At 33.5% G+C, this 9,357-nt stretch overlaps 1 protein-coding gene across 3 annotated transcripts in view; it reads left to right on the top strand.

Moving 5' to 3' along the window:
* Positions 1-7,952: 7,952 nt before the first annotated feature.
* LOC137655847 (octopamine receptor beta-2R-like) overlaps positions 7,953-9,357 on the top strand; it is a 605,153-nt gene continuing 603,748 nt past the window's right edge. The window contains exons 1-2 of one of the 3 annotated variants that reach the window (XM_068390025.1): positions 7,982-7,998; positions 9,161-9,357. The exon at positions 9,161-9,357 is cut by the window's right edge and continues 334 nt beyond it. The gene's annotated coding sequence lies outside the window, so the exon portion shown is untranslated. Of the gene's footprint in view, positions 7,999-9,160 lie in introns of all 3 variants that reach the window. The other 2 variants (XM_068390026.1, XM_068390027.1) reach the window with 2 other exon arrangements.

Below are 9,357 nucleotides of genomic sequence, written 5' to 3' on the forward strand. Positions count from 1 at the left end.
TTTTAGTAGATCTCTTATTCTTATGCAACGCATCCAACAATATATTGGATATTTTAGTTGAGCTCTTATTCTTAGGCAACGCATCCAACAATATATTGGATATTTTAGTAGTTCCAACAATATATTGGATATTTTAGTAGTTCCAACAATATATTGGATATTTTAGTAGAGCTTTTATTCTTAGGCAACGCATCCAACAATATATTGGATATTTTAGTAGAGCTCTTATTCTTATGCAACGCATCCAACAATATATTGGATATTTTAGTAGAGCTCTTATTCTTAGGTAACGCATCCAACAATATATTGGATATTTTAGTAGTTCCAACAATATATTGGATATTTTAGTAGAGCATTTATTCTTAGGCAACGCATCCAACAATATATTGGATATTTTAGTAGAGCTCTTATTCTTAGGCAACGCATCCAACAATATATTGGATATTTTAGTAGAGCTTTTATTCTTGGGCAACGCATCCAACAATATATTGGATATTTTAGTAGAGCTCTTATTCTTAGGCAATGCATCCAACAATATATTGGATATTTTAGTAGAGCTCTTATTCTTAGGCAACGCATCCAACAATATATTGGATATTTTAGTAGAGCTCTTATTCTTAGGCAACGCATCCAACAATATATTGGATATTTTGGTAGAGCTTTTATTCTTAGGCAACGCATCCAACAATATACTGGATATTTTAGTAGAGCTTTTATTCTTAGGCAACGCATTCAACAATATACTGGATATTTTAGTAGAGCTCTTATTCTTATGCAACGCATCCAACAATATATTGGATATTTTAGTAGAGCTCTTATTCCTAGGCAACGCATCCAACAATATATTGGATATTTTAGTAGAGCTTTTATTCTTAAGCAACGCATCCAACAATATATTGGATGTTTTAGTAGAGCTCTTATTCCTAGGCAACGCATCCAGTATATTGGATATTTTAGGATTTCCTTAACTGTTTTAGTACACTGTTTAAAATTTTTTTAATTTTAATGGGAAATTCTCTGTTAAAATATGCTCTTCTCAACTGTATTTCAGTAAAATACAGGCGACCGTAATTTTTACCCTACTTTATTATTATCTTTTACCGGTTGTTGAACATAATATCACTCCTTAACGTCAATATATCCTTTTTTAAAACTGTTAATGCCTGGCAACATTTATTCCTGGATTTTTACCGTTTGCTTTTTACGGCAAATTTTTAACTGTACAAATAAAAACTGAAAGGTCAACACTATTTTTTTTTTTTTTTTTTTTTTTTTTTTTTTTTTTTTTTACTTAAAAAAATTTCTCATAATAGTCAATTGATTTGATCATTCGCATGCTCCGGCCACCTGTTTGACAGGACGAATCATAACTAAAGTTTCCTTCCCCAGTTATTCCACTTTCTTTTATCTACTATAGACATAAATACTCTCTGCGTTATATTAAGAGGAAATTTGATATCCTGATCTCACCACTAACACATATACAGTAATTACAATAAATTCAAACTAGCGCATATAAGTAGGCCTATAACAATTCTGCTCTTTTCAAGCCTTATAGTCTATACAGTAGGGATTGTTTCCCAGGATCCTCCTCCTCTTTTTTTTTTTTTTTTTTTTTCCGGGATAATTTCCGGGACTCCTTTTTATTTTATCTCTCGGGAAATCCCGACTTCTTCTAAAATCTGCAAACGAAAAAAATTAGCATTGCCAGCAAGAAGTGTTTTGTTTGCAGCAAAATAACTTCTTATTCGGCTTTATAGTGAAAATTGTGACCAAACGGTTGCTTTATTCAAATTCAAAGAAGTCGACCCAGATCAACGGGGGAAAAAAAAAAACAATGCATATCAAAAACAGCCTAAACAAGCCAGGCAATTTGCAGGAGCATAACTGAAGAGCTTGAAATTTTGAAGCAACTGGAGAGAAAACAGGAAACATAACCAAGAGAACAGCTGCACTAAATTCTGTACCACCCTCACCTGTCGACGTAGGTAATTTTTTTTTTTTTTCAGCTGTAGGACTTTATCACGAGACTTGCTTTACTTACTTTACTTTGATGACTGCTTTTCCGGTCCCATACAGCAGGGGAACCCTACTCTCTACAGGACCTCCACTGTCGTTTTACCTTGTTCGTTCAGAGTATTTAACATTTCATATCACATATTGTTCATTTACTGTTAAATCGTCGCTGTCAAAAGACACTTGAAATAAGAAAGTCTTCAGTTTCCTCTTGAAAGCTTTAAGTCATTCGAATGTTTCGTGGGAGCTTATTATATAGTCTCGGGGCCACATATTTAAAGGCTCTGGAGCCTAAAGTAGACATATATCTAAGTTCCAACAGTTTGAAACCATCTGTAACTATTCTCGTGTCGACACGATTTGTTGGCTGAGTAATGTGTAGCAATTCTCCTAAGTATTTTGGACGCCCGGTTCTGATAACTTGGTGGGTTATTGTACATATTTTAAATTCAATTCTCGCTTTAATCGGCAGCCAGTTTAAATCGATTAGTATAGGGGTGATCCTTTCTCTAGGTGGGACACCTTTTATCAGTTTTAGAACTCGTCTAATTCATAAAAGTGTTAATTTTTTGTTTCCTTCATTCTTATTTAAACTCAAAATATTTGGTATTTTGTAGTATCAGCTAAAAGCAAAATTTACCATTCTCCTACTTCTGTTATTTTATCTAAAGACCTATATATCAAAATAGTATATATATTTTTTTTAATCTAACTGCCATCAAGGCAAGTCTCATGTAACTTTACGTTTTTCGGAGTCATTTGAAGACAACCAGTCATTTTGATTTAAGACTTTTTTTATTTGTGATGACATTGCTCATGTTTTCACTCGCCAGGTTTATATTACAAAAGCATGTGATCTTATACAGTGATTATTGTCCTTTTTATTTGAGAATTTGATTAATTGTAATGAACATTGATAATTCTTCTTTCACCAGGTTTATACTGAATTACAAAATAATGTGATCGCTTAAGATATTTTCATACAATTTGTTAAAAGATGTACCACTTTGTGTTTCATTATTTTTAATTTTCTGCTCGTTAATTTCATTGAACGTTTTTTTATTGTTATTTTGCGGATATGTGTTTGCAAATGCTTTAATAAGCAATCAAATAATCACTTGCTATGAGTCTTGCAATATTTCATTCTTAAATACAATTTTTTTTTCCCTTTTAAGGATTTCCAGGGATTTTCCCAGGATCCTGGAAAAACACTAACCTTTTCCTGAATTCCCGGGAATTAGAAAAAAGTGTCTCAAATGACGATCTCTACTATACAGCCTTTTGATAATTTGGTTTGGTCGTTTCTCTCTCATTGGTTTTATGACTTGGTATTCGTATATCATGGAGTCTAGATTGTTTTTTTTTTCTTTTTTTTTTCTTTTTGCATGTTTAAGACTGCCAAGGTCCTGTAAAAAATATAAGAAAATGAACTCCCTTAATTTCCTAACGACGTTCATATAGCTGAAATATTACGATGGCGAGAAAAATCAAAACCGTGATCGACTCCCAATACTTTAAAAACTTAGTCAATTCCCAATACTTTAAAACCTTAGTCGATTCCCAATACTATAAAACCTTAGTCAATTCCCAATCATAAAACTTGAGTTAATTCCCAATAATATAAAACCTTAGTCAATTAGTCAAATCCCAATACTTTAAAACCTTGGTCAATACCCAATACTAAAACCTTAGTCAAATCCCAATATTTTAAAACCTTAGTCAATTCCCAATATTTTAAAACCTTAGTCAATTCCCAATACTAAAACCTTAGACAAATCCCAATACTCTAAAACCTTAGTCAATTCCCAATACTTTAAAACCTTGGTCAATTCTCAATACTAAAACCATAGTCAGTTCCCAATATTTTAAAAACTTAGTCAATTCCCAATACTAAAACCTTAGTCACCTCAGTCAAATCCCAATAATTTAAAACCTTAGTCAATTCCCAATACTTCAACACCTTTGTCAATTCTCAATACTTCCTTAGTCAATTCCCAATATTTAAAAACCTTATTTAATTCCCAATACTTTCAAACTGTAGTCAGTTCCCAATACTAAAACCTTAATCAAATACCAATACTTTAAAAACCTTAGTCAGTTCCCAATACTTTGAAACTTTAGTTAATTCCCAATACTTTGAAACCCTAGTCAATTCCGAATATTTTAAAACCCTAGTCAATTCTATATATTTTAAAACCTTTGTTAATTCCCATTACTAAAACCTTAGTGAAATCGTAATAGTTTAAAACCGTAGTTAATTCCCAATTCTTTAACACCTCTGTCAATTCCCAATATTTTAAAACCTTAGTCAATTCCCAATACTTTAAAACCTCAGTCAATTCGTAATACTAAAACATTAGTCAATTCCCTTAAAGCAACAATTCCCAAGATTTTAAAACAGTCAATTCCCAATATTTTAAAACCTTATTCAATTTCCAATACTTTAAAATCTTAGTCAATTCCCAATACTTTAAAACCTTAGTCAGTTCCCAATATTTTAAAGCCCTAGGAAATTCCCAACACTTTAAAACCTTAGTCAATTCCCAATGATAAAACCTTAGTCATTTCTTAATATTTCAAAACCTTAGTCAATTTCCAATAGTTTAAAACGTTAGTTAATTCCCACTACTTTAAAACCTTAGTCAGTTTTCAATACCTTAAAACGTTAGTCCATTCCCAATACTAAAACATTAGTTAATTCCCCATACTAGAACCTTAGTCAATTCCCAATACTAAAACCTTAGTCAATTCCCAATATTTTAAAACATTAGTCAATTCCCAATACTAAAACCTTAGTCAATTCCCAATACTTTAAAACCTTAGTCAATTCCCAATACCAAAACCTTAGTCAATTCCCAATATATTAAAACCTTAGTCAATTCTCAATACTTTTGATCATCAATTTACTATTTGTATCTTTGGGCATTACTATTTTGTCTTTTTTTTCGACGGGACACTGAAAGATTTAGTCAACGTTGCCCAAGTTGTTCCCTTCGCCCAAATCGCTGATTTTGCGAAGGGTATGTATGTTTTTTGGTTTATTGGTTGTTTGTATGTTTATGAGCAACAACTTTACACAAAAGCTACAGTAATAATTTTGACCAAATTTGGTAGCCATGTTGGATAGGACTCGAGGATGAATATGTAACATTTTGGATAAAGTACATTAAAGTGCAAGTACGCTGCAGTACTTTGAAAATAATCGCACTGTTAAGTACATGTCATATGTATTGTTGTTATAATTTTTTTTTGTCTGAACAACAATACTCAAACACCACGGAACTGGTTTCAAATAAACTTGGTGGACATGTGGGGTATGCCCTAAGGACAAATCCAATAGATTTTGAAGAAAATATATCGAAGTACAAGTACGCAGTGAAGTTAAGAGCAAAATAAGACTGTTTATTTATTTTTTTCTAAACAACATTGCACACAAGCTACTGATCAAATTTCAAGGAAACTTGGTGGACATGTGGGTTATGCCCTAAGGACAAATCCATTAGATTTTAAAGAAAATACATCTAGGTACAATTATTAAGTGAAGTTAAGAGCAAAATAAGAATGATTGGCATGGCGAAAGCGTGCACTCTTTTTTTTTTTTTTTTTCTACTTCCTTTTCCTTTCCTCATAGCTATTTTTCCCTGTTAGAGTCCTTTGGCGTATAGCATCTTGTTTTTTTCTAATTAGGGTTATAGCTTATCTTGTTATAATAATAATAATAATAATTAATAATAATAATAATAATAATAATAATAAAATGTGTGTCTTTCCTCATAGCTATTTTTCCCTGTTAGTTAGAGTCCTTGAGCGTATAGCATCTTATTTTTCCAATTAGTGTTATAGCTTATCTTTTAATAATAATAATTATAATAGTAATGATAATAATAATAATAATGATGATGATGATGATGATGATGATGGTAATAATAATAATAATAATAATAATAATAATAATAATAATAATAATAATAATAATAATAATAATAATGTGTGTTTTGTGTGTGCGTGTGTTTATTTAGATAAGAGAATGAGAGAGAGAGAGAGGTAGATATCTTGAATTACTTCAGCGTTCTATGGTTTAATAGCATAACTAATAATTCTAAACCTCTACGTACTGTTGATTACTGGACATTGAATATTAATTAAGGTATATATTCATGATATGATTTAGCCTTTTAATGTACAAGATAACGATATTTTCATATTAGTGTGTTTTTTAGTACCTATATTTTTCATAAACAGTAGATGAGTCAAGAATTTCATTCCTATTCTACAAGCAATGAATGTTAGTTATCTGAGTTTATGAATATATTTTGTCTTTCTCGTTTTTTCTTGGGTAATTTTTGTTTTCTTAGGTTTACGGGTCATATTTCTGTTAATTATATACGATCGGTTTATTATCATTAGGCCCACTGTCTCATTAAGCAAAGGAGGAAGGATACATTAATTAATTTAAGTTGAATGTCTGCGTTAAAAAAAAAAAAAAAACACACTACACCTATGGACAGGAAGGGCCTGGGTTGGTCGCCTCTATCTTAAGCTTTTAATTCAATGCTTCTCCATTCATTATCTCTTACTTCGCGCTTCATAGTCCTCATCCATGTAATCCTGGATCTTCCAATTCTCGTAGTCCCTTGTGGGAACATTATATTATATGAATGATTTTATATTTTCATTGCATTCAATATTGAATTTCATTTACTTGAACAATCAAGATAATCGCTTTTATTTATAAGAAATAAAAAATTCCATGATTCCTTTTCAGCGAACACAAAATTCCCTAATCCTTTTCATAATAGAAAATGATATTAAGGAAACATTTAAAGTTTCTATGAAACAATTCAACAATGTTTATCCCCATACCTGAAATTTATTATAAGATGTTTTCGCTAAATTATTGAAGAAATTTTGCATTACGCCGATTTTAGAATTTTTTTCACCTGAAGTCGTCGGAGGAAAATGTATAAAAATAGTCTATTTTCAGTTATTTATCTTTGAATTTTACTCTTAAAATTAAGATATCCATCCTTCTAAGTATTTCAGTTCTACAAATTTACAATGGTCATATTTGTTATGCCATTTAATCATTTCAAGCAGCTACTTAAACACTTCATTTATGTATTCCCACTTCGGAAACGAGCGCTCTCTGTAGAAGTGATCGGTTAGAAGGCCAGTGAAAACAGCCTTCCCTTGCAGGTTGCAGGTCGGGGTAGCGAACCCTGTACGGCCTGTTTTGGCGGTGTATTTTGGGGGGCAGGCGGCGTTTTGAGGAGAATGATGGGTAGAGAGAGAGAGAGAGAGAGAGAGAGAGGCCAGAGGTTGTGAGGCACTGGGGTTGAGGGAGCATCATCAGCGCTGCAATGGCACCAGCGGTTGAAGCCAGGAGAGAGAGAGAGAGAGAGAGAGAGAGAGAGAGAGAGAGAGAGAGAGAGAGAGAGAGAGAGGCCAGAGGTTGTGAGGCACTGGGGTTGAGGGAGCATCATCAGCGCTGCAATGGCACCAGCGGTTGAAGCCAGGAGAGAGAGAGAGAGAGAGAGAGAGAGAGAGAGAGAGAGAGAGAGAGAGAGAGAGAGAGAGAGAGAGAGAGAGAGAGAGGCCAGAGGTTGTGAGGCACTGGGGTTGAGGGAGCATCATCAGCGCTGCAATGGCACCAGCGGTTGAAGCCAGGAGAGAGAGAGAGAGAGAGAGAGAGAGAGAGAGAGAGAGAGAGAGAGAGAGAGAGAGAGAGAGAGAGAGAGGCCAGAGGTTGTGAGGCACTGGGGTTGAGGGAGCATCATCAGCGCTGCAATGGCACCAGCGGTTGAAGCCAGGAGAGAGAGAGAGAGAGAGAGAGAGAGAGAGAGAGAGAGAGAGAGAGAGAGAGAGAGAGAGAGAGAGAGAGAGAGAGAGAGAGAGGTGGGCCAGACAGGGCCCAGAGCCCCAGACCGACCAGTGTGAACTGTGCCACCACAGTGGAAGGTAGTGTGGCTGTGGCGGTGTTGTGTTGGTGCCATTCGCTGGGTTATTCTCCCTCCCCCCTACCCTACGTCACCTGGGCGTTCTCTCCCTCCCCCCCTTCCCTCCCCTCACCCCTGTCTTCTCCTCTCCTCTGCCCCATTAATCAGAGAAGATCATTTATAAACGTCTGTCGGACACTATCATAAGATAGAATGTGCATTTCTTTTGACTTTTATTAATCTCTTTTGTGTGTCATTACCCCCTTCCTTCCTTCCTTCCTTTCTTCCTTCCTTCTTTTATGCTATTCATTGTTAGTTTTCATTAAATAATGTTTTCTTTTACTCTTTTTGTGTTGCTTTGTAGTATATATTCATAACTTTAAACTTAGATAAAGGTAATAAACTAATTTTCAAAAGTTTTTTTTTTTTTTCTAAAGTGTTAAAGAAGTTTGGCGTGTTACTATGTAGATGATGTGCAAAATTACTTTGCTCTTTTTAAGGGTTGGGCACAAGATGCTTCTCGATGTGCAGTATTCATAAACAAAATTTATAAACAATATATTAGATACGTCAACTCCTTTAAATTTCAGATTAATTTTGAGATTTTTTTTTAATATGCACCACTACCTTAAATGTCCTATTTTTTTTTTTTAGGTCTTCTTCAAGTATGAAATGCCATAGATGAAAAAGGGGTACAAAGATTGACCACTTTGCTATAGTACATTTTTTGGTATCGTAATAATTCTTGTGACTTTTTGATTCGAGGATAATAAAAAAAATGACAGGGACGAAGATCAAACCCCAATTATAATGCTATAAATCCCATAAATAAAAAGAAAATTAAATTAGTGAGGCTACAGGAGAACTGTGAAATAAAGTCAGTTATTAACAAATCGAATATATTAAAAAAAAAACCTGAATCAAAAGGATATTCTTGTAATTTTTGCTTTACTGAAATAATGATAATTTTCTTCTAAAGACAAATTTCAAGTATTTATAGAAAAGATCAGGAAAACTTTGTAATCTCATCTCTCTCTCTCTCTCTCTCTCTCTCTCTCTCTCTCTCTCTCTCTCTCTCTCTCTCTCTCTCCCTCCACACAATTCAGTCTTAGCTCCACCACGATCTTAATAAAATTTAGAAGTTTAAAATAGGTATATTTCATGTATATATCATCGTAGCCTTAATTATTTCTTTCCAAAAAAAAAAGAAGGTAAATTTGTCCCTAAATTTTCTCAAATATATTGTTGAGGCGCGCATGTTTATGTTTGTGTATACAATATCAAAAAACACATACAAATAAAATGTATTATGTGGATCACGCACAATACTGTTGAGTGGATGTCATTGCATGTATGCGCGTGTGTAAGACGACACAAGAATAGATCGATGAATAAGCCCATCTAC

The sequence above is a fragment of the Palaemon carinicauda genome, chromosome 16, assembly GCF_036898095.1.
Source record: "Palaemon carinicauda isolate YSFRI2023 chromosome 16, ASM3689809v2, whole genome shotgun sequence".
In the NCBI taxonomy this organism is placed as follows: Eukaryota; Metazoa; Arthropoda; class Malacostraca; order Decapoda; family Palaemonidae; genus Palaemon; species Palaemon carinicauda.